Raw genomic sequence first — 27,983 nt, 5'->3', positions numbered from 1 at the left:
CTAGGGTTTCTGGAGGAAACCCTAATTCCTGCTTAAGGCTTAAGCAGCCTATGGACTTCCTCTTTAGAGCCCTTGGATGAAATATTATGGTCTTACCCATAAATTTCGTCCACTCCACTCTATGGAGTCCATCAGCCCAGTTTTGCAATTATCAATGATTTGCAAAACAGCCCCTCCATTATCAATCAGTTCCTTTAATCCCAAAATTAATATGAAATTAATTTCTGATTAATTACTAATTAATAATATGATTTCCAAATAATATATTAATCTTGTAATATATTAATAAAATCATTCTGAGTACCAATTTATTATTTATATAATAAATCCTACTCTTTCTCTCCACTAGTCATCCTATCAAGTTGCATGAGTGAAGGCAACCCAAAAGGACCATGCTACATATCAAATCAAGTACATACTAATTATATTTATGGGCTTAGACACCTAATCCAACAAATACATGGGTCAATTCTTCATATGTGCGTAGCTCTTTTGACGATTTTGAGCCGCCATTATCATTCCCCTTATTATTTACATTTTCTTGGCCATGTTATGAATTAAATCCAGCCCCATGAAAACTCCCCCCCCCCCACCTCCAACCAACAAGATGGTGATCAACACTTCCTTCCTTACAAAGCTTCATATGGTTCCATATTGATAGAAGAATGATAACGGTTATTATATGAGGATTCATTAAAATGAAGGTACTTATACTAACTTCCCGTAAATTTCAAAACATATTCCCAAATCATATGCTCTTTGTTTTGAATATTTCTCTCACTTTGTCCATCTATTTATAGACGAAAAGTCGTACTTAAATATAACTAAGATCATAATTTGTCTTGTAGACCCCTCCAATAGTGAGATGTAAAATGACTATTTCAATAATATATGATTGTTAAAGGCACTCCATGTCTTTTAACCACCTCATTCAGATCTAATTTTGCAAACTTCTCCATACTCTATATTTCTCTATTATAGATAAATAAAGCACTTTTAGTTATATGATCCACGATAACCCAAATCCTAACATAAGCATTCTCCTTCTTTTGTTATTTGGTTACAAAATCCATAGTGATTTTGTCCGACTTTCAATTACAAACTTCAAGTGGTTCCAAATCACCATATGTTCGTTGATTCTCAGTTTTAACAAGCAAACAAGTCAAGGATTTTTATGTAAGTGGCAATGTCTATCATTGTCGACCTTGAATTAAAGGGCTTTATATCAATGTACATCTTAGTCCTTTCGATATGGATATAATACTTAGACTTGTGTGCCTTATCTAATAATCATTTCCTAGCCTCTTCATGGAATGGTACCCACGTTCTTCCGTAAAAAGTTCTTAATCAATGTCGATCTTCTTCAAAAAAATATAATTTCCCAACTTCTTTTTTTTACATTCTACTCATCCATTGCTTCATTACAAGATTTCTTCAACATTTATACAATAGGTTATATCACCCCTATTTGTTGTGCTCGGTCTCATTCTTTTCTCCAATATTTTTTTGACTTAAGGCATAAACTTTACATGAATGGTAAAGTATCTTGAAATCGTAGTTTCGAAATATTTCTATCAATCTCATTATCCGCATGTTTAAATCCTTTTTTACTATGGAGGTACCCAAAATATTGTGATTGGTGAAAAGTTTACATTTAGTGACCTAGAGATAATGCCTTCAAATTTTGAATGTGTGTATTACCGCTACAATTCTAAATAGTGTGTAGGAAAAGTCAACTCATGTTCTTTTTGTTGACATGATGCTTAAGCTATAACATTATCTCTTTAGGTAAGGACACAACATAATCCTGATCCCGACGCGTCACTATATACCACAAAGTCTTTCTTCCCTTCAGGTAGTGTGAAGTTAGGCGCCTCAAAAAATCTCATATTTAGCTCCCCAAATTATTTTTCTTGTAACTCAGTCCACAAATACTTCACATTCTTTCGAGTTAAATCCATTAACGCACTTACTATACTTGAAAAGTTTTCAATTAATCTGTGGTAGAAGAAAAAATACTAGAAAAAGAAAGTAATTACATGGAAGCAATATAAATGGTTGGGTTATAAAAAGTAGTCAACCTAGTTAATTTAAAGTTCGTACTTCTATTAACTAGTCAAAATAAAGGTTGGAAAATGATTTTTTCGAACAAGACTGTTTTATTTGGTTTGACCTCTCCTAAAATCATTATGTTGTAATTCATTTGAAAGTTGTTAAAACAACCGTTATGAAGTACTTCTAATATGTTAAGTTTAGGGACATTGCATCATGTCAAGAAAACTATACTAAAACTATGGAAAAATAAGGCATATATGAGTGCCACTATCAAGCAATAGAGGACCAACTAAAAGTGACCATATGTAAGAGTTGAAAAGATGATAAAATCATTAGTGAGGTATATTTATGAATTAAAATTGTTTGCAATGTACATTTAATGTGTGTAGACCAAAATAAATAATGAACAATTTATGGGATCAACAAGTTGCCTATATGAAATGCAGTTGATTCCACTTCCTACTTAACAAAATTTTCTACGATATATGAATAATTCGTAGAGTGTTTTGTATTGTGTATGTAAGATGTTAGAGTTTCTTAAACTGAAAACACTTTTATACAATGCTTTTTTTGAATGTTGTATACACATTTAGCCTCTGAAATAACTACTAATAGTCGTATGGATCAATAATTTGGTTTCTATCCACCTTCTCCTTTTTACAATTCAACTTCTTTTGGAGCATCTACTCCTTCCATTCCACCTTCTGCTTCCAACATTGATTCATAGACTCTTCCTTATTCCTATTTATAACATGATCTTGAGTGACCTATGGAAGCATGCATGAGAATGAGTCATTCATTATACTAGTTAACTTAATTCCTAACTTTTTTTGCTTCCAAAATGTCATTCAACTGATCCAAAATCATACCAAATTTTAACTATCCTTAAGCTCTACCAATAATCTCATGCTCCTAACGATGATTGATGTAATGAAGAATAATGTACTAGTGATGAAAGCATATTTGAAGCAACTTAGACAAGGACAAAAGGATATTCTACCAACAACTGAAGAAAAGAAATAGTAGATAATTGACTTAGAAAAAGAAATCTATGATGATGAAAGGTAGATAAGAAACATCTAACTAGAGATTGAGAATAAAGAGTCAACTTTATGGAGCTTTATGGAGGATATAAATAAAAGTGAAAGGATGCATTTATGGAGATAAAGCAAAACTCCTATATGAATTTCTCAAATTTCAGTTCAAAATATTGATGATATGTGATTTGTATGCATGATCTCATTTAAGAGCATCCACAATGCATAGTTTAATGGGAGATTTGAATGAGGTGGCATGTCTAATTGGCATTAAATTGATTAAACTCTACCATTGTGGGATGTCATGTTGGCATTCAATGGATATGGAGTTCAATGGTCATTGAACTATTCAATGGAAAAAATGAAACCTTTTAACTATTAAATATATATTCCATTGAACTCTATTAAGTTCAATGCATTGTAGGAAAATTAATATAGAGTTGTATAGTAATTAAAATGATGATGTGTCAATCCATTAAACTCTTAAAAGTTTAATGCATTGTGGATGCCCTAACGATCATTTTCTACTTAATTAAATGTATACATGTACTTTAGGTTTTTATTTCAAAGTTATTGGGTGGTCGATGTCTATAGGTAGGAGTTGATTTTTTTTCGAAGGTAGTCAGATATATTGACAAATTTAGACAACTTTACCCCTCCTAAAACATTATAAATAAGTTGTTAATGATTTTGTTTAACCACAGACAAAAAAAAAAAGAACTATCTTCACTCATACCTATCAAAAAATTGGTGCACTAAAATATGTTTAGACCTCTCCATAATTCTTGATAAATTAATGACCTTCAATATCACTTGATAAAAGGTGTAAATATGATTAACATAAGATATTTGATATCACCATGGTTGGTGTTCGATGGTACGAAGAATAGACTAAAATCTTGTCTAGCAGACAAACAATATTATGAATATGGAGAGTTTGTCTTATGGAAATTAGAAGGGACTTTTTTCTAGAAATAAAAGATAAAAAGAATTTGATAAATGAGAAGATGCTCAAAAACAAGGAATTTGTCAATGAGGAGGTAAACAATTGATGTGATATAAAAAAACTCAAGTTACTAAACTAGCTTCATTTTTTAACCGCATGGATAAAGATAGTGTATATGCTTCAAACAAAAAAAGGATTGATTGTGATAAAGTTAAAATTCCCTTATGATGAATAGTTAGTTGTATGAAATGACATTTTTAAAGAAATTTTGTGTTAATGAAAAATTCACATCTTTTTTTACTAAAGCAAAACCAAATATTCGCATCAACGTAAGTTAAAAAAACATAGACCAAAAACAAGTATTCACATGTGTCAGTTACAAAATAAGAAATGTTTAAACATGACCCCATACTATATGTGAAAAATACTCATGATATAACATAACCAATCATAGGTAGAACCCTTAATTTTCAAAGACCTACTAGAGGTCAACATCTCAATAAAAACAAACAATAACTCCATAATTCTCCTACATGTTGGACTGTTGTGGTACCTCGATGGAAAACAAAAGTGTCAATATAAAACTCTTGAGGGGTACTGGATCTATCCCTACAATAGTACAATATTTGATATCCTTAAAAACTTATTGGAGATATACTCGGAGAGAAGTAAATCACTTCGTATTTCGAGAAAATATACCAACAAAAGACTGTTGTAAATAGTTAGTGTCTTCAGTCATAAGTCCAAAATACCTATATTCAGTGGGCATATGGAACTGTATTTTCGATCACGGCTGTTGAAAAGGGTTAGTCCAAGCGTCTATCATAAATCATCCGACATATGCTTGATCAATAACGAAATCTATAACATATATGTTTTCGAGCAATGCATACATTAACACATTAGATACCCTAAATAAATGTTTTTGTACAATAAAATAGAGACAAATAGAAAACTTACATCACACCAAAACCAACCTAACCTAAATTTTGTTGGGTCATGATGCATATTTTGAATTATATCAAAATAACAAGCAACAAAAGCATAAATAACATAAACATTATGACTAGAACGTAATTATAATGTTCATAAATTAATAGAAACTAATAAAAATATTCAAGAAGGTTAACATGATTACCTTAGATGAAGTCAAGAAGAACTTAGAGAACCAAAGTAGAGTTCCGTTATCAAATCGTACACCTTGGCCTCAAGCTAACAAGATATTCCTTCTTCCTTCATGTCTTTTCAAGACGTTATTTATAAATAACACAAGCATCATGATTAAACCATAGATATAATATTCATTCTTCCTTCTTCCTTAATCTTGAATCTTTTCAAGACCTTATCTATGTATGTACTTTGTTTAACCCCAATAAGGCATCTTGATATTCCTCTATAGATCTTGATGTACATTATGTATGTTGAATCTCCCTATGTATTTTCATAGAAAAACAATTACAAAGTCAGGATTTTACATTATTCAAGGTTGGATCATCATTTTTCATGAGCAGTATGTCATGAACATACAATACGACAAAGACTATAGTACTCTTATTCATTCTGACATATACACAAGCTTCATATTCACTCTTGAGAAAACCAAGCTCCTTGATTTTCTCATCAAATTAGTGATTCTAACTTTGAGATGCCTGATTGAGTCCATAAAGGGCCCTTTAAATCTTACATGCTTTTTTTTCGACACTTTGTATGTATAAAACCCTTATGTTATGTCATGAACACATCCTATATAAGTTTTGTGTTTAGGAAAGCACATTTATTTCCATATTTCATAGTCATGAAATATTGATATGGCAATCAATATATTGATAGATTTTTATCATTTCTAAGGGCGAAAAGGTGTTTCTATAGTCATTTTTTAAGTTTGAATATATCCTTTTAGAACTAGTAATATGAATGGTCCATTAGTGTAAAATAATTGCAACAAATATTTATCATCTATATTGATAAAGAAGATTTGCATTTATAATAAGACTTCTGATCAAGTTGTAACAAATGTTAAAAATAGGTCAACGTTCGTCGGTCAAACCACCGCAAACCCCCTTGTAATAGGACCTATTGCGTTGTATTCTTTGTTTTTGAATGTAAATGAAATTATTACACTTAGAATTGCATGTAAAATACTCGCATGTCTATGATTTATGTTAAATGCTAATGAACGATATGCTATTCACAATAATAAGTATTAATTATTGCATTAAAAATAAATTTTACATGTTAAATATACCTAGGAAAATTTGATATACAGATTGAATAGAATATGATCACACGATTTCATGGATATAAAGGACGTCGAAATCAGAGATGGTATGCAAAAGTTATGTCCTTTTTATGGATGCAAATCAGTTATACAGCTGATTTTCCCGGAAACGAACATCATATCGATTCGTTGGGATAGCTACTTAACTTATTAAGCTTTTTTAACATGTTTTTGAACACTGATTGTGTTATAAATTTTGATTTTATTATCGAAATATTTCTCACAAGAAGTTATGTCACTCTCGTGAAAAAGCCAACCGTGAAAGTTATAAATATAATTGAGATGCAACTTCGAACGCATTTTTTAAGATAGCATCATCCTCCGTATGAAATTTTCGATCACATATTCAAAACCAGCACGTTCGGGACAATCGATAAACATGTTACGAAAAAAATTGAAAACGGAAATCGGGCACATTTTTCGAGGCGACATGTGTCATTAGGAGATGTAACGCCCGTATTTCGGGGCTAAGTATTATTAGATGATTAATATTCTAGGTCAACTATTATAAATCTTTTTGAAGTAATAAAGATGAAGTATTTGAGTATTATGTGATTTATATGCTTATATATTTGATTATAAAGAAATAATAAAGGATAAAAATAAGCGTCAAAATTAAAGTGTGAGATAAACCCAATATCTATACATAAAGTTGTAGTGGTCGAAACAAGGATTTCGGGTATATAAAGAGCGCCGAAATCCGAGTTATAACGAAGAAGTTATGACCCGTCGAAGTTTTACGGCAAAACCGACACGACACCGGGAAACGTAAATAGTGAATTTACAATAGAAGACTTTTTAGCCTTATAAATCTAAACTAAAGTTGTAGTATACGTTAAACCGAGAGCGTGCATAAAAAGAACGCCCAAATCTGACTTCGTATGAGGAAGTTATGATTTTTCGAAGTTTCCGATTAGCAGTGCACAGCCCGAAGTTCGAATTTTAGATCAAGCAATTTTTAGCCGACCCAACCTAAATGAGAATTGAAGATCTCATTAATAGGAGCTCAACGATAAAAAGACAGACGAAAACAGAGCCCGTATGTAGAAGTTATGAATTTTACGCGGTCATTTAACAGTATAATCTCCTCCTACTGTTAAATTTAAGATCGGTCGAGAATTAGCCGATGGAGTCAAAAGGAAAGTTGTGGATCTTGTTTTTACCTATGGTTGGATATAAAGAACATCAAAAACGGAGCTCGTATGCGAAAGTTACGGGGTTTAGAAGTCGGCAGGGTGTTGCATCGAAATGGGTGACGTGGCACAATGTGGGCCACCCACGTTCTGCCACCAGAATGGTGACACCTGGCCATGGACTCAACGATTTGGAGGCCAACTCGACGAGTTGGGCTGCCAGCCAGCCTATAAATAGAGGTGCGGAGGCAACTCGTTTCTCACACTTTCAACCCACTTCTTTCTCTCTCTAAACACTCTCTAACACCCCCCAAACCCCCCCCCCCCCACCCAAAAAAAAGAGCCTAGGAAACTTCCCTAGCACTTAAAGAAAGCCTCGGATAGCCTGGACTCTCCAAGAAAAAGAGTTTTTCAGTTTGAAACTCTGCCCGCGCGGAGCCTGGTTTTCAAGCAAACTTCCCGGTTTCGTCAAAGAAGATTATTTTTAGAAGCGAGGTGTTGTCCGGATCACTCCGTATCAGGTGAGTGTATAGTCACTTTCATGTTACACATAGATATGAAGTATTTCATATAAATTATGTGCTATGTGTATATATATGTTATCTGTTTTCCTGTGATGTTTGCTGAATGAAAGATCTATACTTCTTTCTTTCAGATCTGGAACTTTTTCCTTCAGATCTAGACTTCCTTATCTCAGATCTAAACTTTTCTTCAGATCTAAATTGTATACTTTGAGATCTATGTTGGATGAAAGATCTGAACTTCTTTCCTTCAGATCTGGACTTTTTCTTCAGATCTAGACCGTATATTTATTTTATGCTTTGAAAGTTATGCTGGATAAAAGATGTAAGCTTTATTTTACAGATCTGGACCATGTATGTATTTTATATCTACAAATATGTTGGGTAGAACATGGGTAGATAAAATAGTTGGTGTGTGGTGAAATAAAATGATGAGAGGCCTTCATGTTGACGTTGTTCCAGTCATCTAGCGGAGTATGGATGACGACCACAGACTTTTCTAGGAAGTCCAGTGGAACGCTAGCAGGCTCGCAACATGTAAGTGTTTGTGAACGAAGTGTTCACCGGTGTACTCCATCCCCCCATGGTTGCCTTACGGACATATATGGCTAAGGAATCCCCTTAGCAGTAGTGTCCATCCCGATGAAATTCCTTAAGATATGTCCCTTATGATAGATGCTTTAGGGACGTAAGGTGAGGATAACGGGAACGGGTAATCGGGTTTAATGATTGTTGAAAATAATAAACTTATTTATTGTGGGTTGAAAACTCTATATGCTCACCAGGCTCCCAGCCTGACCCACTCAGTTTCTTGTATTACAGGTAGTGACAAAAGCATAGTTGGATGATTTGACGAGAGATTACGGATTTGAGGCCAGATAGTGTTTTGTGGCCTAAGATGTTTATTTCTTTTTAGTTTATGCTTATGGTCTGTATCGATGATTGACATCCCGAGTTTTTGTAATGTAATGGAAATACATTTCTTTAAGAAATGCTTTGATAAAATTTATATCATATTTTGTTTTGGGAACAAATTCCGCAATACTTTTCTTAAGAAGTTACTCTGATTTTTATTAAAAAGCATAAACGAAATCGGTCTTTTTTTGCCGTAAAAATGGGGATGTCACAGGGGAGAGGTTGTGACATCATCTTTGTGACATCACCTTTAGCTATAAATATGAGGAAAAAAAGCCTAAGATTTCACTTGCACCATTTCCCTATTTCTTTCCTCTCTCTAGGCTCACCCCTCTCGGTTTCTTTTTCCGACTGCCAGCAAGGAGTCCAGCCATCGACACTCGCCACCCTCCTCAGTCATGCACCACCACCACCTGACACCTATTTTTCTGCTAAAGAATACTCTGACCAACAACCTCCCTCCCCTCTGAGTCTAGCAGCTCCGGCAGCCCAGAATCGCCAGCATTCAGCCGACGCCCGCCACGGGCCGCCAGCTGCTCCTGTCGACCACCACCATAACCCCTCAAAATCGACCCATAAGAGATAATACACCCCTTAAAACTCGAAATCAGGTGCCACCTCAAACTGCCACCGTAAAACCAATTTTTTCTGGCCATGTGTTTGTTAATAATGGGCATTTTTGGGAAGTTTTCGGCGCGTAACACCCTGTTTCGAGTCGTTTCTTAATTCGGGGTCGTGACCCGAAGATTAATTATCATAAGGCCTTGGGCATTGAGGAAAGAGAGTTTTAGACCCATTTGGATGTGGGTAATGTAGATTATGTGATCCAACAGTTCGGTTTGTGCTTTAAAGCCCAAGGGTATAATAGTAAAAGTGATGGTTCGGATCTTTCATGAGTTAAGGATTTATGTTCGGAAGGTTTTGAGGCAAAGGAGAGTTGATAGGAGTGTAGGGCTTCTAATTACCTTTCCAAACATATAAAGAATGCTGAAATCAGATTCGGGGTGAAGAAGTTTTGGCTTTCGGAAGATAGGAAGAATATGGGTCTAGTCCGGTACGCTAGCCGTACAGGGTGTACACTGGGCATACTGGGCTCATGTGATCATGGATGACCAGCCTGGTATGCTGGGTGTACAGATGCCAGACTCAAACCCTAATTTTTTTGGTTTTAGGCCCTATTTAAACATCTTAACTCTTGGAATCCCTCCCCTTATTCAACCTCCATCCCCCTCAACCTACGATTTCGAAAGCTTAGCCCTTTTCAGAGCTTTCTTGACCTTTTTGGGTATTATGGTGCACTTTAGAGAAGGGATAACTCATTGGAGAAGAGCTAAATTGCTTAGAGCTTGTAGATCCTAGATTGGTTTTCCTTGTTGCATCTTCTAAAGGTAAAAAGACTCAAACTTGATGGTTTATTTGTTAGATCTTGCTTGTGAGTGGGTTTTGTGCTTTTTGGTCCCATGAGTTGATTTTTTAGAGTAAATTCCACTCCAGAAGTTTTAGGTTGTTCATTTCGATGTTTTAAGGTCCCTTGTTCATAAAGTTTGCATCTTGATGGTTGTGGACCAACCATGCATGAGTTGTTGACCTCTTAGTGAAGCTAGTAGACTAGATTTGGGTTTTGGGTTTCTTGGAGCCATGAAAAGGCATCAAGTTGATTACTTTATTGATTAAGGCACCCATAGAATTAGATCTGAGTCTTGGATGTAAAGTCTTAAAGGATTAAGCACTTTTAAGTGAGTCCTTGGTCATTTGTTATGTTAGGAAGCTTAAGTTTGGTGTTGGGCATTATTAAGTCATACTAGGTCATAAAGTCATGAACTTTATGACTCTAGACATCTATTAGGCTTCAACTTGAGGATTTTTATATTTGGTCTTAAAGGAGTAAGACCTAAAAATAGATTTTTTAGATTTATGCACCGTACGTAGGGCGTACGCACCAAGGTGCTATAATGGGCCATTTTTTGGCCTTGAGTCTTCTCCGTTTTGGCCCATTAGTTGTTGGGTCAGATGTGGGAAGGGTAAAATAGTCATTTACCCATTGATGTGACAGAGTATGAATTGGAACTTGGACTATGGGAAATTCCCTTAATTATTGATTAGGAATAATTTAGATGTATTCAGTGTGAGGAGTCCAGTCGTAGCAGCGCGTGTGATTCGGTTATCTCTGGACTGAGTTGAGTTTGCTTAATATACTATAGGATACTAGGGTTTGTATGTGCTTGTTGTCTTTGTGACTCTTGTTGTATGCATGTATGTATGTTTTCTATATGTATGTGGGATTAAATAGATACAGGGGTGAAATAGACTCGTACGGTTGAAAAATATCGATTAAGTTGAAATAGACACGGGGTGAAATAGTCTCGGTATAGCCTTGAGCTGACATGTAAGTTGAAATAGACTCGGGGGTGAAATAGACCCACGGGTGAAATAGACCCGGTACAGCCTTGAGCTGACGTATATGTATGGGATGCAGTATTTTGGGGAACTCACTAAGCTTTGTGCTTACGGTTTCATATTTATGGTTTCAGGTACTTCCGGATCGAAAAAGAAGGGCCTGGCGTGACTATACAACATCCCCCATAGCTTATTCCACATTTGATTAATCGTGATTTTTCTTTGATGTTTAATACTATTTTTCACATAGAATGATTTTGGGAATGAAATGTTATATGAATAAGTGTTATTAAAATGAAAATTTTACTCATAATTTTTGGACGTTACAAGTTGGTATCAGAGCCTTGGTTTGAGGGATTCGGGCACATTCTCGGATGTGTCTGAACTCAAATTGACGAATTGGTAACCCTTTTCAAAAGAAAATAAGTTTTCTAAAAAGATGTCTCTTAAAAAAAAGGGGTGCAATGCGTGCAATCATCCGAGCTCAATTAAGTGATTCCCAGAATACCCATACATGATGTTAAGCTATATGTTATGAAAATTGCATGCTAGATTAGGGCTAAGGATCTGCTCAAGATTGCATGATAGAATTCTAGGAGAGATGCCTTTATATGCTTGTTGGTTGAGCTTTAGAAGCGCATGCTAGAATATATTTCTAGTGTTAAATAGATTGGCCTGATATTTGATGCATGGGATCCTAAGAGGAATTGGATGTTATATCAGATTTGGAGTCTTTATCGTTAGCAAGTGAGCTTGAGATGTCCTCTATTTGGTTTGTGGCTTGGAGTGTTACTACATGAATGCTGCTTGCTTTGTGCTTTGTGGGACTCTTGATGATGTAAATTAACTATTAAGTGAATATGTTAAGTCACATGCTGCATAGGTCAAATAATCTCAGAGTGATTGATTTGACCCTACTGCAGCTCTTGTATGAGTCTAACCGTTGTAGGGATGAGACTTTTAGTCGAAGGCTTATTTAAGCTTTGTGGCATGTGATTATGTTCATGAAGTAGTTAGCTAACATTAATGGGAGTTCTTCAGCAGCTGATGGCAGGATGAGGTCGGCAACCTAGGAAAGCCTTGGAAGTGTCTTAGAGGAATTGATGCATTGTTTAGTGGTGGGTATTCATTTGAGAACGGGCATATGTGATTGGATCGGATGGTAGTAGACCTTAGTAGTTAATTAGAGGATCCGAAACGATTCTTGAGGAAAGTACAGATAGGTGTGGAAGGTAGTATTGGGCCCGTACTAATGAAAGCACAAGATCCGTACTCAAATCAAGGAAAATTTTGGTGATTCTAAGGATCTGGTTGAGGGTAGACATCATGGTCTGACATCATGATTCATTGCAATGTGATCCTGCCTTTATCGGCCTTTTGGTTATGGTTGTTCAGATTGAGGATGGGTCCGGTGATTGTTGGGCCTTAGTGGCCATGACAGTCTGAGTTGAATGGTGCAGACCTAGGTGAGTTAGTTGATTGGAGGTCTTGAGGGCCTAGCTCGAGGTAGTGCCAGTTGAGTCACATGACTCAAGAATAAAGCAACTCTGATGATCAGCTCGAGGATTACAGTCGGAGGGTGAGTGATTGGCAGATGGATTGGGATGTCACTACCTATGACGGGGGTTATTCTTCCAGCTTTCCATCTTTATAGGAAAGAAAGATCAGACATGTGATTTTTAGAGTTGGGATGTAGACCCAACATGAGCCTAGATGATTGTGGTTTTCTTTTTCGACAACTATGGTAGTTTAGGAATGTACAAGATGATTCTTATGGTATGGTTGCCTTAAGATGAGGTCAAGGGTCCACCTTCTTCAATTGTAGATAGGTCGAGTGCTAGTTGATTGTTTCAGGTGAGCATGGAAATGAATCGGGAACGACAACCTTTATTGTCTCTGATGTGTCCCGACTATGACAATGATGCCTCTTGTATTATGGATGATCCCCACGATGAATCGATGGATGGGTAATTGTAGACGAGGGTATGATGGCTCACTATTTTCTAGATAGAGATTCAGTGCTATGAATGGACTATCAGAATTATTTCTTGTACATCTGCATGGAATTCTTGAGGATAGAGGCGATTATGATTGGGAAGTTTCTGAGGACTCCACCTAAGATTTGGAATCTCTTTGAGTTTGCTTGGTCTTTATCTAGAATATCATCTTGCATGGTGTTACACATTTCAAGAGTCAGGGATGGTATGTAACTGGTTGAGCCGATTTGAGATATGGTTTGTTTGCAATGTCAGTTGGTGGTAGTTCGAACCCTAAGTCGGGGACAACTAGGTATTCTGTTTGGAGGATCACCGATCTGTTAGAGTATATGGTTTTATAAGAATGGGTCATATGGATTTATGGTTTGGATATGAGAGACTTTGGCCCAAGATTTGGTCAAGTTGAGGGTGCAAGCAAGTTTCTATCATATATATGTGCTCAAGAATGCATGAGTTGTCTTCATGGCAGGGAGCTATGGACAAGAAGATCATTGTAGAAAGTGGTTCCTTTTAGGAACGCCAACATTTAGGTCATTATGCGTTCGGATCGCTCAAGTTGAGTATTGATTGTGGAGGGATTTGTTAGCTTGTTTCATAGATTGTTATCTAAAGTCCAAGATGAGCAGTTGTTGATTGGTAAATCGGCTTCAGATTTTGGTATGTGTTGTTTCACATGTGTTTTGTTCAGTAGTGTATTAGGTCATGGGATTAGATGTCAATGCATTCTTGATCGTTGGTCATTTCGTTCATCGTCAATAGTTGAGGTTCTTCGAAAGTCTCGAGCCTTATCGATTGAAGCCAATGGATGCATCAACCTATCGTCAAAATCTATACATTGTACATTTTGGTTTTTGTATATGGGTACCCTTAATTGTTGGTTATGGAAGTGTTGTTCACAGCGGTCTCGAGTTGGCAGATGTCCTTTGTTATTGGAAGTTCAGACCTCGGAGCGATGTTGTTTAGTTTTTCAGGAGTGGCTTAGGATCTATATAGAATCCAATTTTGGCATGTCATGGCGACAGGTTTGGTGTTTGGATTGGTCCAACCAGGGTGTTAGAAACATTTCTGAATAACTTTGGAAGTTATTGATCTAGTTACGTATAGGTAGGATCTTTCAGTTTCAATCAAGGTGTGGGATCTTGCATCGTTCGTTCATGAGGATGTTTCTGTTAAAGGTTGAGGTTCGTCATTTCATTAGATATGTTGGTACTTCACCCTTTGGGTAAGGTTGTAAGGAAGAAATAATGCAGTATATCCAGGGTCGTTTATGTGCCTCCCCTTAGGGGGTGTACATTATGGTCGTGCCTCGATTATGGTCATGAGGGGCACATGTGGATTGAGTAAGATAATGTGATAACACTTGGTCAGTAGTATTGGCATGGTTATTATTTTGCTTATATCCTTCGAATTGGAACAAGTGTATGATTGCCTATCCCATTCTCTGGTTGTGTGCGGCCATGTTTTCGTCTGGTTTTACGTTGGTATCAGCCTGTGATATGAAAGGAATTGTGCGTGATAGAGGGTATGACCCATGTTGTGTTCGGTTAGTGTTGAGAGGGATGTTGATTGGGTTCCTGCAAGTCGGTGGGCTAATGGTTGAGTATCTTTAGGCCATGTGGTGTTGATCGTGAGTGTTCAGGACAATGACGGGATAGCGACAAAATCGATGTAGTACCATGAGCTTATCATTTTACTAGTTAGAAGGTGTCACAATGTATCGTGAACCAGAAGTTGTATGATTCATATGGGTGGGACCTGGTAGTCTTTTGATTGAGACTTTTAGGTCTCGGATCGTTAGTCTTCTTGGAATGTCCCGGTGCTAGTGCATTGATTAGGAGTCAGGTGACGTAGTGACCAGCCGATTTGGATCATGGGGACAGTAAAAGTTTTTTGGAAGTATTAATTGTGCATCCGAAGTCTCTTTTTGAATGTTTTCATTATGAACCCCATTTTCTTGCGGGTCTCCTGTTAGGAGCTTGGTTACAAATGTATAATATCGGTCCTGAAATCTCGAGTCATGGAGTTCGTTGTAATATCTTGAATGCCTTGTCAGGTGAAGGTAATCCTAAGCTGATAAAGGATTTGGATGCAGCTTGAGATTCTTGTATTGACCATCATTATAATCATGGGATCAGCGGGTTATTGATGCCTTGCCAGGAAGTCAAGTACGTATTTAAGGTTGTTGGGTACAATCTCTGGATTGGGATCGGGTGAAATTCACGATTGGTATATTATGAGTATTCCTTCTACATGGTTCACTGGTGTTCGTAGTTAGGAACTAGGGACGGGTACGATAAATGAATGATCAACAGTCTTAGGGAATAATTTATGGGGTTTTAAATTGATGGGTTCCAGTCTTCGAGAAGTTTCCTGGTTTAAGTGGTTGACGTTGTGATTTGTGGTCTTCCAATTGGGAAGAGTAAGGCAGTTGTGTCAGTTCTCAAGAAGAGCAATTGGGTTTCTTTCATTGGCTGAGGGCGGAGTGTTAAGGTTCATTATTTCGGAAATATAAGTGATTTCTGCTAAAATAGGGTTTGGATGGCAGGTTTGGAAGGCGTTCGTCTGTATGGTATGAATCTTCAGTCTTAAATGGAATTCAGGAAGTGCGGGCATGATCGATTAGGATGGCAGAGGAAGTAGTAAGGAATGATTTCGAGGACGAAATCTAATTTACGTGGGGGAGAGTTGTAACACCATGTTTCGAGTCGTTTCTTAATTCGGGGACGTGACTCGAAGATCAATTATCATAAGGCTTCGGGCTTTGAGGAAAGAGAGGTTTAAACCCATTTGGATGTGGGTAATGTAGATTATGTGATCCAACATTTCGGTTTGTGCTTTGGAGCCCAAGGATATAATGGTAAAAGTGATGGTTCGGACCTTTCATGAATTAATGAATTAAGTTCGGAAGGTTTTGAGGCAAAGGAGAGATGATCGTAGTGTAGGGCTACTCATTACCTTTCCAAGTATATAAAGAACGCCGAAATCGGAGTCGGGACGAAGAAGTTATGGCTTTCGGAAGATAGGAAGAACATGGGTCTAGTGTGGTACGCTGGTCGTACAGGGTGTACGTTGGGCGTACTGGTCTCATGTGATTGCGGATGACCAACCTGGTATGTTGGGTGCACCAGGAGTACGCTGGGCGTACGACCGCCGGACTCAAACCCTAATTTTTAGGGTTTAGGCCATATTTAAACATTTTAACTCATGGAAACCTTCCCCTTATTCAGCCTCTATCTCCCTCAACCTGTGATTTCAAAACCTAACCCCTTTAAGAGCTTTCTTGACCTTTTTGGGTGTTGTGGTGCACTTTAGAGAAGGGAGAACTCATTGTAGATGAGTTTAATTGCTTAAAGCTTGTAGATCCTAGCTTGGTTTACCTTGTTGCATCTTATAAAGGTAAAAAGTCTCAAACTTGATGGTTCATTTGTTAGATCTTACTTGTGAGTGGGTTTTGTGCTTTTTGGTCCCATGAGTTGATTCTTGAGAGTAAATTCCACTCTAGAAGTTTTAGGTTGTTCATTTTGATTTTTTGAGGTCCCATGTTCATAAAGTTTGCATCTTGATGGTTGTGGACCAACCATGCATGAGTTGTTGACCTCTTAGTGAAGCTAGTAGACTAGATTTGGGTTTTGGGTTTCTTGAAGCCATGCAAAGCCATCAAGTTGATGAATTTATTGATTAAGACACCCATTAGAATTAGATCTAAGTCTAGGATGTAAAGTCTTAAAGGATTAAGCACTTTTAAGTGAGTCCTTGGTCATTTTGTTATGTTAGGAAGCTTAAGTTTGGTGTTGAGCGTTATTAAGTCATGCTAGGTCATAAAGTCAGGAACTTTATGACTCTAGACATCTATTAGGCTTGAAGTTGAGGATTTGAACATTTGGTCTTAAAGGAATAAGACCTAAAAATGGAGTTTTAGGATTTCTGCACCGTACGTCGGGCGTACTGGGGTAGTACGCGGGGCGTACACACCAAGGTGCTATAATGTGCCCTTTTTTGGCCTTGAATCTTCTCGGTTTTGGGCCATTAGTTGTTAGGTCAGATGTGGGAAGGGTAAAATAGTCTTTTACCCATTGATATGATAGAGTATGAATTGGACCTTGGACTATGGGAAATTGCCTTAATTATTGATTAGGGATAATTTGGATGTATTTAGTATGAGGAGCCCAACAGCCGCAGCGCGTGTGATTCGGTTATCTCTGGACTGAGGTGAGTTTGCTCACTATACTATAGGATACTAGGCTTTATATGCGCTTGTTGTCTTTGTGACTCTTGTTGTATGCACGTATTCCTGTTTGCTATATGTATGTGGGATGAAATAAACCCGAGGGTGAAATGGACCCGTACGGTTGAAAAATACCGATTGAGTTGAAATAGACTCGGGGGTGAAATAGAGTTGGGGTGAAATAGACCCTGTACAGCCTTGAGCTGACATGAGAGTTGAAATAGACTCGGGATGAAATAGATCTGGTGCAGCCTTGATTTGACGTATATGTATGATATGCGGTATTTTGGGGTACTCACTAAGCTTTGTGCTTATGGTTTCATATTTATGGTTTCAGGTACTTCCGGTTCGAATGGGAAGGGCCCGGCGTGACTGCACAACATCCCCCAGAGTTTATTCTGCATTTGATTAATTGTGATTTTTACTCTGATGTTTAATACTATTTTTCACATCGAATGATTTTAGGAATGGAATGTTATATGAATTAGTATTATTAAAATGAAAATTTTACTTAAAATTTTTGGGACGTTACACGGCGAGACACAGGGCAGTTCTCCGGAGACCACAAATACTTTTTTGTACATCTTGACCCGATCTACGACCCTGTGAAGTCATTTTCTCCAAAAATGTGCCGGGTGAAAAGTTAGAAATCGCAGATCGGATCCAGGTTCTCGATCTGAAAAAATTTCCGGCGAACTCTTGTACATTTTCCTACTTGTTTTTGCTCGATCTATGACCTTCAAGTGTCGTTTTGTGAAAACGAAGTGCCATTCATAAAGTCCCAAATCGCGTTTCAGATCCCGGTTTCAGATCTGAACCAAACAACAATAAAGCACGCTTCAAAAGTGAGTTCTACAGTCCATTTTAAGCTTCTTATGTTTTATACATGCATATCTCATATTTATGTCTTTATAAATTGTTTATTTTTGTTAAAAGTTTATATGTTTCTTATTTACATAATGTTTATATTTTGTGTTGTTAAATAACGACTAGATTAAATATAAACTCACATCTCGAACAAAACGTAACGATCTTCGGTTTATCTTTTAAAACGACTAAAACTATAGTTTTGTTATATTTACAAACATTAATAATCATTTAACTGTTTATAAATGTAATGAGTAACGAATGTTGTTAAAAATGTCATTTTGATATAACTACTGCTTTAATGACTTGTACAATTGCTCTGTTTTTGTTGGTTTCATAATGGGTGAAACCTGGTTTTGGTCAAAATGTAGTTGTTATGCTGCCCGATTTTTGTTAGAAAATTTTAATATATAGCTTTTAAACAATAAATTAACACCAAGTCTGATAAACTCTTGTACTTTAAGTTTTAAGACACGGACTCTCATTTTGAACGATTTGTACTAAATGAAAGAATAATAGTCTGGTAAACTTTTTAACTAAAGTTTATGACACAAATGCACATACTTTTAGATCTGTTAAACTCAGGATTCCTATATGAGTTGTACTCTTCATCAACTAAGAACACGAAAACTTAATAAAGCCCTTTGTGTTATAACCGTTAACATGTGAAAAGCATGTGACATTCTGTATAGATCTATACGGGGTGACCTCCCCACCTGTGGTTACTAGCTACAACCTACGTCTGACGAGTCAAAACGGACTATAATGTTCATTCTCTATAACTTTTTCACGACGTCAATGAAGCGTTCATGATGTTCTTGGCACGACCCTTTGAAGTGCTTTACATAGGCTTACACGTCATGTACCTCAGTTATAGGCTCATTATAGACCCAGAATACACTCTAAAAACACTCGTGTATAATTGAAATAATATTTATACATAGCCAGAACACTCGTATAGACTTGAAATATTATTTATATGCGGTCAGAACATTCATATAAAATTGAAATAATATTTATATGTAGCCAGAACATGTTGGATCTATATGCCCAAGAATCATTATGGAGTGATATTGCTAATAATATATGATCATATAGGGTCTCACACCTTTATCAAGTTGGCAAATTTTGTATATTTATTATTAACATGATTATTAATAAAGAATATCAATTCTTGCTTTTTAATTAGGGAATAATTATTGTTTTGTGAAAATAATAATTATAAGAGAGTATTACTAGTTATTATTTCATATGGAATGAATTAATAAGTCATGCATAACATTTTGGACTCGTTGGATTCTTTTGTCTTTTACCTAAAGACAAAGTTTATATTTTATAAACTTGGAGTTTATAAAAAATAAAGAATCTTACTTTTTAAAAGGCATAATGATGGTGTGGGAGGTTGCTTTTCAACCTTCCACCTCTTGTCTCCCATGCTTTTAAAGACTACTATTACTTTAGATTATTTTAATGGTTAGGCCTTACTTTTCATGGGCTATATAAGAGATGCATGAGGCTTGCATTTTTGCAAGAGTGAAGCTCTTCTTCTTCCTTTCTTTCTCTCTAAAACCGTGGATTTTCTACTCCTCTCCCTCTCTCTCTTTTAAAGTTAGTTTGGTGGTTTAGAAGACCTCTTGAGTTGTTCCCTTTAGTGCTTAATTGAGTTAAGCACTTAAAGGCTTAAGACACTCAACAATACAAGAAGGAACTAGCATTCCAAGTGCCTTACTCTTGATGGTGGATACTTGTAGAGATGATCATACACTTTGATCTTTTGTTATCTTCATCAACACCCCAAAACCAAGTGGGTTCAAAGGCTTCAAAGGTTATCTCTAAAACATCCTATGGTTGGTTTTATTTCATTTTAACCTCTATAAATGGATCCATGATGGTTCAATTTTGTTATGAACTAAAAATAAACTTGTTATTTTTGAAATCTTCCGTTGCTGTTTTTTATGAAAAAACAAACTTTTATTTTGTATCAAGACCCAATAGTGGTATCAAAGTCATTTTTTATATGTTAGAATGATTTTTTTTATGTTTGATAATCTTTGGTTTTTGGAAAACGAGCATGAATTTCTTTTTGTTAAGAAAAATCCATGTTTGTCTTCTTTGGCAACTTCTTGGTTAAAACTGTTTATTTTTATATATAACCAATTTTCATGCATTTTGATTATATAAAAGTTGCCTTAGAAAAAACAAAGAGTTGTTTGTTAAAATATTTGATATGTTGTTGTGTATAAACAAGCCATTTTGACCTTTGTGTTGTGTTTGGTTGATATTTATTTATTCATAAGATGTAATAGATAAATAGGTATTTTTCATTTGTTGATATGATGTAATAAATTAGTTAGACTAGTTGTATTTACTTTTAATGTAACAAGATGAAGAAATTACCACCTTGAAGACCTTTTGAAGTGTCCCTTAAGTCCTTTAGGAAAGACTTAATAATTCTTGTGATGGCTCAAAAAAATTATTACTAGACATGGCTTGGTTTATACACATTATAATGCATGTTTGTGATGTTTAATTTATGTTAAATGTATGTTATGTTTTATGTATGAAAATAGTTTTTACATGTCAATTAACATTTTTTCATAAGATAATATCACTTGGAGTTTGAGTAAAAAATAGTTAAAAGATAACATAAGATGTTTATAAATTGATATTTATAAAATCGTTTTACCGGTTACCGGTTAAAACTCAATTTTTGTTGAAAATAGTTTTATTGTAAAACTTATAAATACCTAACTTTAAAATATTTGAAATGGTTTTAAGGATGTTTAAACTTTATATAAACTCCATGTCTTTATAATAAATAAGGAGTTTTTATTAAAAAGACTAAAATCGGTTTATAACGTTATAGCGGCAAATAATAAAACTAGTGATTTTTTTTGCGTCGAAACTTAATATATGATATTGGTGTTTTAAACATAACGCAACATGTTGATATTATGTTTTATGCATGCTAAATGAGATTTAAAACATAAGTATCATCACCCAAATTTTGGTTTATCAAAATATGACTTATCATAAGATGCATAAAATTGAGTTTATAAAATAAAATGAGTTTATTCTATAAATTCAAGTCATAAGTTGTTTATTGTTAAAAGGAGATTTAAAATAGTGATTTTATAACTCATCCAAAACTCCAAGTCTTAAGCATAAAATAAAGTTTTATTAAGACTGTTACCGGTTCTTAAAACCGATCTACAACTAAACTTTAAAATACCGGATTTTAGTTTATAACTGATCGTGGTTAATGGAAAATAACATAAAGTTTTATTTGGCACCTTAAGAACCTCATAACAAGTGATATGAATTTTACAAAAGGTACATGAATTGTTGGATGCATGTAATATTCATGAGACCATGTTTTTATAAACTATAATTGTAAAACATATATAAACCTTTATTTATACAACTTCAAATCTATGCAATCCATTTAAAATTCACTTGGGATTTTTGTGCAGTTCATATAGATTTTAGGGTCACCTTATTCATTTGAGTTGTCAAAAATAATCAAGGTGTTTTTGTATATCCTTATGGGATAAAGGTCACCTAACTATTTGTGAAATAGAACTCACATGTTTTTTAAATGGATGATTTGATCAATTTCTTATGTGATAAATGTCGCCTAAGCATAAGAGTTTTGAGGCATAGATGGGATAAACATGCCAAACTAAACAATAGTTGTTTAGGATCCCATAATCTAGGAGTTACATATCGTATGCAATTGGTAATCGCTACCTACCGAGTTCGATTAAGTTTATGGGATAAAGGTCGCCTAACCATTTACTTGTTTCGTTACTTGGATCATAGATTATTGTTTTAAAAACAATATAAGGTATTAATTTTTAAAAAATAAATATTGAAAATATTAAATGAAACTTTGTTAAATTCTATTGATAACTGTTACTAATTTTACGCCTTGCAAAACTTCTCTCTTGTTGAGTTTCAAGAGACAGTAACATTTGATGGTTATAATTTTTATAACTGGTATAATATCTTGAGGTTCTACCTTTAAGATAAATAGAAATTATATATACTGAAAGATCCCATACCTGAATAACCTCTGCAACCAGTTAGTCTGATCATGATACTTTGATGAAAGTATTATTGTGATGATGTTGATGTGTCTCACATCATACTAAAGAAATTAACCCTGACTTGCAGAAAGTATTGGATAATTATGAAACATATCAGATGTCTCATCAAGTAAAGCAAATATTCAATCAAAACACTAGAAATAGCTACAAGTCTGTTCAAGCATTGAATAAAAGGAAATCTAAGAGATTGTGCACTCATATAGACTTATAGTTCAGTTAAAAGAAATACAGCATAAACCAAGAAATCAAGAAAGGACCATATGATTAGTGTTGTTTCTATTGTGGAAGAAACTGGACACTAAAGTAGGAATTGCTCCTCTCATCTCATCGAGCTGAAGAAGTATGACTTGGACAAGACTTCAGATGTATATATGATAGAACAATTTATTTTTCCATCATTCACTTGAGTATGTAATACTTAATGTGACACTAATAATTGATATTATGTGTTGATGATTTGAAGAAATAATCAACTGATTACAAACGAATGGTATTTCGTGTTGAAGATATAACAAGTGTTGTTATTGTCTTTTATTTAAACAGTAAATGTATTGTACCTATCCTTATAGGTACATGTAATAGTTGTAACTCATGAATAAATCTAGATTTACTTATCATTTAATGAATATTCACATTCATGTTCTGAAACAATGTATTATGTGTTAAAGAATATTTTCTCATAATTTTATTTATGAAGTAAATCTATAATCTTTCATTAAATTAATAGTTCTAATCATAACAACTATATAATCAAATGATATTTGATTGGAACTTATCTATGTCATAATCATCATGACTATATAAATAAGAAATATATATACCAACTTCAAAAGGATGGAATTTTTGAAGACAAATGAGTTTGATTCATTTGATATATGTGAATCATATTTATATGGGAAGATGATTCACAAGTGTTTTTATCTATTAGTAGCTAAAGAACAAAAGGCTTGACAAAGAGTTATACATAAGTGATGTATGTAATCTTTTTCAATCCATGAATAGATTTGGTGATAGATACTTAATCAATTTCACTGACGACTTTTGTTCGTTATTGATGAAACCTTTTGATTTGATCAAATTTTTCATAGTGAAGATTGAAATACATATTAATGAGATCATAATTAACCTTTCGTTGTGATAAAGAAAATAATTTTTGTAAACCAAGTCTTCTTGGAACATATTAGGAATTGTGGAATCAATTCACAACTCATTCTAACAAAAACACTCACTTGTCATTAGTATGTTTCTTGTGGCACAGGATCACCTGGTCACTTGAATCTATCTTTTGATATTCGAGGTAGCCTTCAAATTCTCTAGTGGGATAGGGTCACCTAGCCACTAGCTGAATGTCGATAGTACAAGTTTTGAAGAGGATAAAAATAGACCTTGCGGTCTATTATATGATGTTTTAAAAGAACTATTTACTTTATAAAATTTTGGAATTATGCTCATTGCAACAAATATATATATTGAACACATATATTTTCCAACCAAACAAGTGGATTAGATGCTTATATTAGGCTAAGGATGAAATGGTTTATCCTTATCTAAAAGGAATAGAGTTATAGAGCTTATGTTAAACAATAAGCTCAACCACTCTGGTATCTACTTGTAACATCCCAAAAATACAGTCCAAAAATTTCATTTAAATCATTAAAAAAACCATAGTCATCCAAACATTATATAAAAACCATAAGTCGTGTATCTCAAAATATCATAACACCTGTCAAAATATATCAGAGTATAAACATCCCAGACTAAACAAATGGTGTGTGCACTGCAATCAACCCGAGCTCCTCCCCTTGCTACCGGAAGTACGTGAAACCAAAACTGAAAACTGTAAGCACGAAGCTTAGCGAGTCTCCCCAAACTACCACATACCATACACATAACAAACAAATAGGAGATACGGGCCCCATCCACACTCAGCTACTATGAGATACGGGCCCCGATCACACTCAGCTATTCATAAAGATACATACAGGTATCACACAGACAACAAGTATAACTAAGCATATAAAGTTGTACCATATCAACTATGTATGAGATACGGGCCCCGCCCACACTTAGCTACTAATCAGATCACATATATGAGCCGACCTTGGTGCCTTAGACCCGTTCCTACTGAAGGAAACTCACCTCAACGTCGTGAATAGCTGAAAATCCCTGCTTTGCAACCGACTCTACTCACACCCTATACAGAACAAGCTCTTAGATAACATTCCATACTCAAAACCCCTTCACGGGTCAACCTTGGTCAAAGTCAAAGTCAAGGTCAAAGTCAACACCATGGGTTGACTTAACTCGCCGAGTTGGTCCATCAATTCGTCGAGTTCCATGAATCATAAACCCTGAAATTGGGATCCAACTCGTCGAGTTCTTTCACAACTCGTCGAGTTCCTCCTATCTACAGAATCGGGGCACTTCATCCCAACTCGTCGAGTTCCTCTATGGACTCGCCGAGTTCTTCAGTCTGTTGCTTCATCTTAATGGATTAAGCCCTTATTCATCAGATCTAAGCCCTATACTCTACCTATACACTGAAAATGTCCTTTTAAGGGTAAAGTTTCCAACTTTACCCGTCAATACCCTTACTTGAAGATTCTAGCTAATACCCTAACTCTTTAGGACCTAGATCTTGGTCCACAGGCCATCCATACTCCAAACTAAAGCATACAAATAAAGGTCTAGACCCTAAACACTACATGAACACGTAAAGCTTCCTCCTTTCACTCCATGCATGGCCTCTTGGAGCTTAAAAGGCCAAAAAGACATCCTATAGCTTGCATGGGGCTTCAATGGCCATAAAGTTTGCACCTTTATGCCATGAAAACCCTCCATGATTCCAGATCTGAAGGTTTACTCACTTGGTATGTCCATATTCCAAAGATCAAGCTTCTTGGACCAAAAACCCAATAAAGTGATAATAAAGAGATCTAAGAAGCTACTAAGAAAGTTTGAGACTTGATTACCAGAAAATGATGAGAATGAAATGAAGTCTCTAGATCTACTAGCTTCTCCTTGAATCCTCAAGCTTCTCCTTCCTTCACAAGCTTCAAAACACACAAAGTTCACTCAAAAATGGCTTACAAGCTCACAAATGCATTAGGATTTCTGAATCTAGGGTTTGGGACTTGGGGGCTGGAAATGAGGCCAGCAAGTGGGGATTAGGATGCTTAAATAGGATGCAAAACCCCAAAATTAGGGTTTCATCCTGGAAGCCATACTCATCGAGTTGAAGCTCTCAACTCGTCGAGTAGGTGACTTAAAATCCCGCATCCATTATGGTTTCTACTCAACGAGTATGGGGCTCCCAACTCGTCGAGTTGCTCTACAAAAGTGAATAAATTATGATTAAATGTGTCCCAGTAACCAGGCGTTACAATTCTCCCCCACTTGTCTTAGACTTCGTCCTCAAAGTCTGTTGCGTCGAGAAACAACTCCAGGTAGTGCTCCCTCATCTCCTCCTCAGGCTCCCAAGTCCACTCTGAACCCTTACGGTGCTGCCACTGTACCTTCACCAACTCAACCATCTTATTGCTCAGCTCCTTCGTCTTCTTGTCGAGAATAGCTACTGGTCTCTCGATGTAGTTCTGGCTATCATCAACCTGGATATCCTCTAAATGCATAATCGCTGAATCATCCACTAAGCACTTCCACAGATGGGAAACATGAAATGTGTTGTGGATCTGGCTGAGCTCTGCTGGAAGATCTAATCGATACGCCACCTTGCCCACCCGGGCTATAACCCTGAAAGGAACAATGTACCTGGGGCCCAGCTTACCCCGCTTCCTGAACCGGATGACACCTTTCGAAGGTGACACCTTTAGGAGGAGGATGTCGCCCACCTGAAATTCCAAGTCTGAACGGCGCTTGTCGGCATAGCTTTTATGCCTACTCTGAGCAGTCTGGAGCCTGCTCCGGACCTGCTGGATCCTCTCAGTAGTCTAGAGTACCACCTCAGTACTCCCCATGACTCTCTGACCGACCTCGCCCCAACAGATTGGGGTTCTACACTTCCTCCCGTAGAGCATCTCAAAGGGAGGTCGATCTATGCTGGCGTGGTAACTGTTGTTATACGAAAATTCCGCTAACGGAAGATACGTATCCCAATTGCCACCAAAATCCAAACACATGTGCGCAACATGTTCTCGAGAGTCTATATCGTTCTCTCGCTTTGCCCATCCGTCTGAGGGTGGAAAGCGGTGCTGAAGTGGAGACGGGTACCCATCTCGTCGTGAAACTGCTTCCAAAATCTAGAAGTAAAACGGACGTCTCGGTCCGACACAACCGAAACTGGCACTCCATGACGTGCCACCACCTCTCGAACGTAGATCTCGGCTAGCTTCTCAGCCGATATACTCTCCTGGATCGGGATGAAATGAGCACTCTTGGTCAACCGATCCATGATGACCCATATTGAATCCACTCCATGTGTGGTCCTGGGAAGCTTCGTGATGAAATACATAGTGATATCTTCCCATTTCCACACAGGAATCTCCAACGGCTGCATCTTGCCGTGAGGTCGCTGGTGCTCGGCCTTGACCTTCCTGCAGGTCAAGCACCGCTCTACGTACCATGCTATGTCCCGCTTCATTCAGGGCTACCAATAATCAGGGCCAAGATCCCAATACATCTTCGTCACCCCGGGATGGATGGAGAATCTCGACTTGTGAGGCTCATCCATCAGAACTTGCTGCACCCCGCCATAGGAAGGAACCCAGACCCGTCGATGCAGGGTCAACAATCCACGGCTGTCGTAGTCAAATGAGGCTATCTGGCCTACGATCCGCTCACACTTCTGGCACTCTTCCTTCGTACCCTCGACCTGCGCCTCCCAGATCTACTCCGGCAACGGGGTAACCGATGTCATCCTCAGACATATGTCTCGAATCGGAGCCGCCACTGCCTTGCGACTCAGAGCATCAACCACCACATTGTCCTTGCCCGGGTGATAAAGTATCTCACAATCATAGTCCTTCACCACATCTAACCACCGATGCTGCCTTATGTTCAGATTCAGCTGATCCATGAGGTACCTCAAACTCTTGTGGTCCGTGTTAATGGTACAACGAACCCCATAGAGGTAATGCCTCCAAATCTTGAGGGAAAAAACCACAGGCCCCAGCTCCAAATCGTGCGACGGATAGTTAGCCGCGTAAGGCTTCAACTGCCTCGAAGCGTAAGCTATCACATGACCCCGCTGCATCAGTACTGCACCCATACCCATGATCGAAGCGTCACAATAAACCACGAAATCATCGACGCCCTCCGGCAATGTCAGAATCGGTGCCTCCCATAACCGCTGTCCGAGAGTCTCGAAGGCAGCCTGCTGCTCAGGCCCCCAACGGAATGTCACCGACTTCTTGGTCAGTCGGGTCAAGGGAACAACAATCTTTGAGAAATCCTGGATGAATTTCCGATAATAACCGGCTAGACCAATAAAACTGATGGGTTTGGAGCATTCTAACACTCCTATGGTGTACATGCAACCCTAGAAACC

Source organism: Lactuca virosa, chromosome 7 (genome assembly GCF_052849685.1).
Source record: "Lactuca virosa cultivar CGN04683 chromosome 7, Lactuca_virosa_CGN04683_v6, whole genome shotgun sequence".
NCBI classification, from domain to species: Eukaryota; Viridiplantae; Streptophyta; class Magnoliopsida; order Asterales; family Asteraceae; genus Lactuca; species Lactuca virosa.
This window is presented reverse-complemented; position numbering follows the sequence as displayed.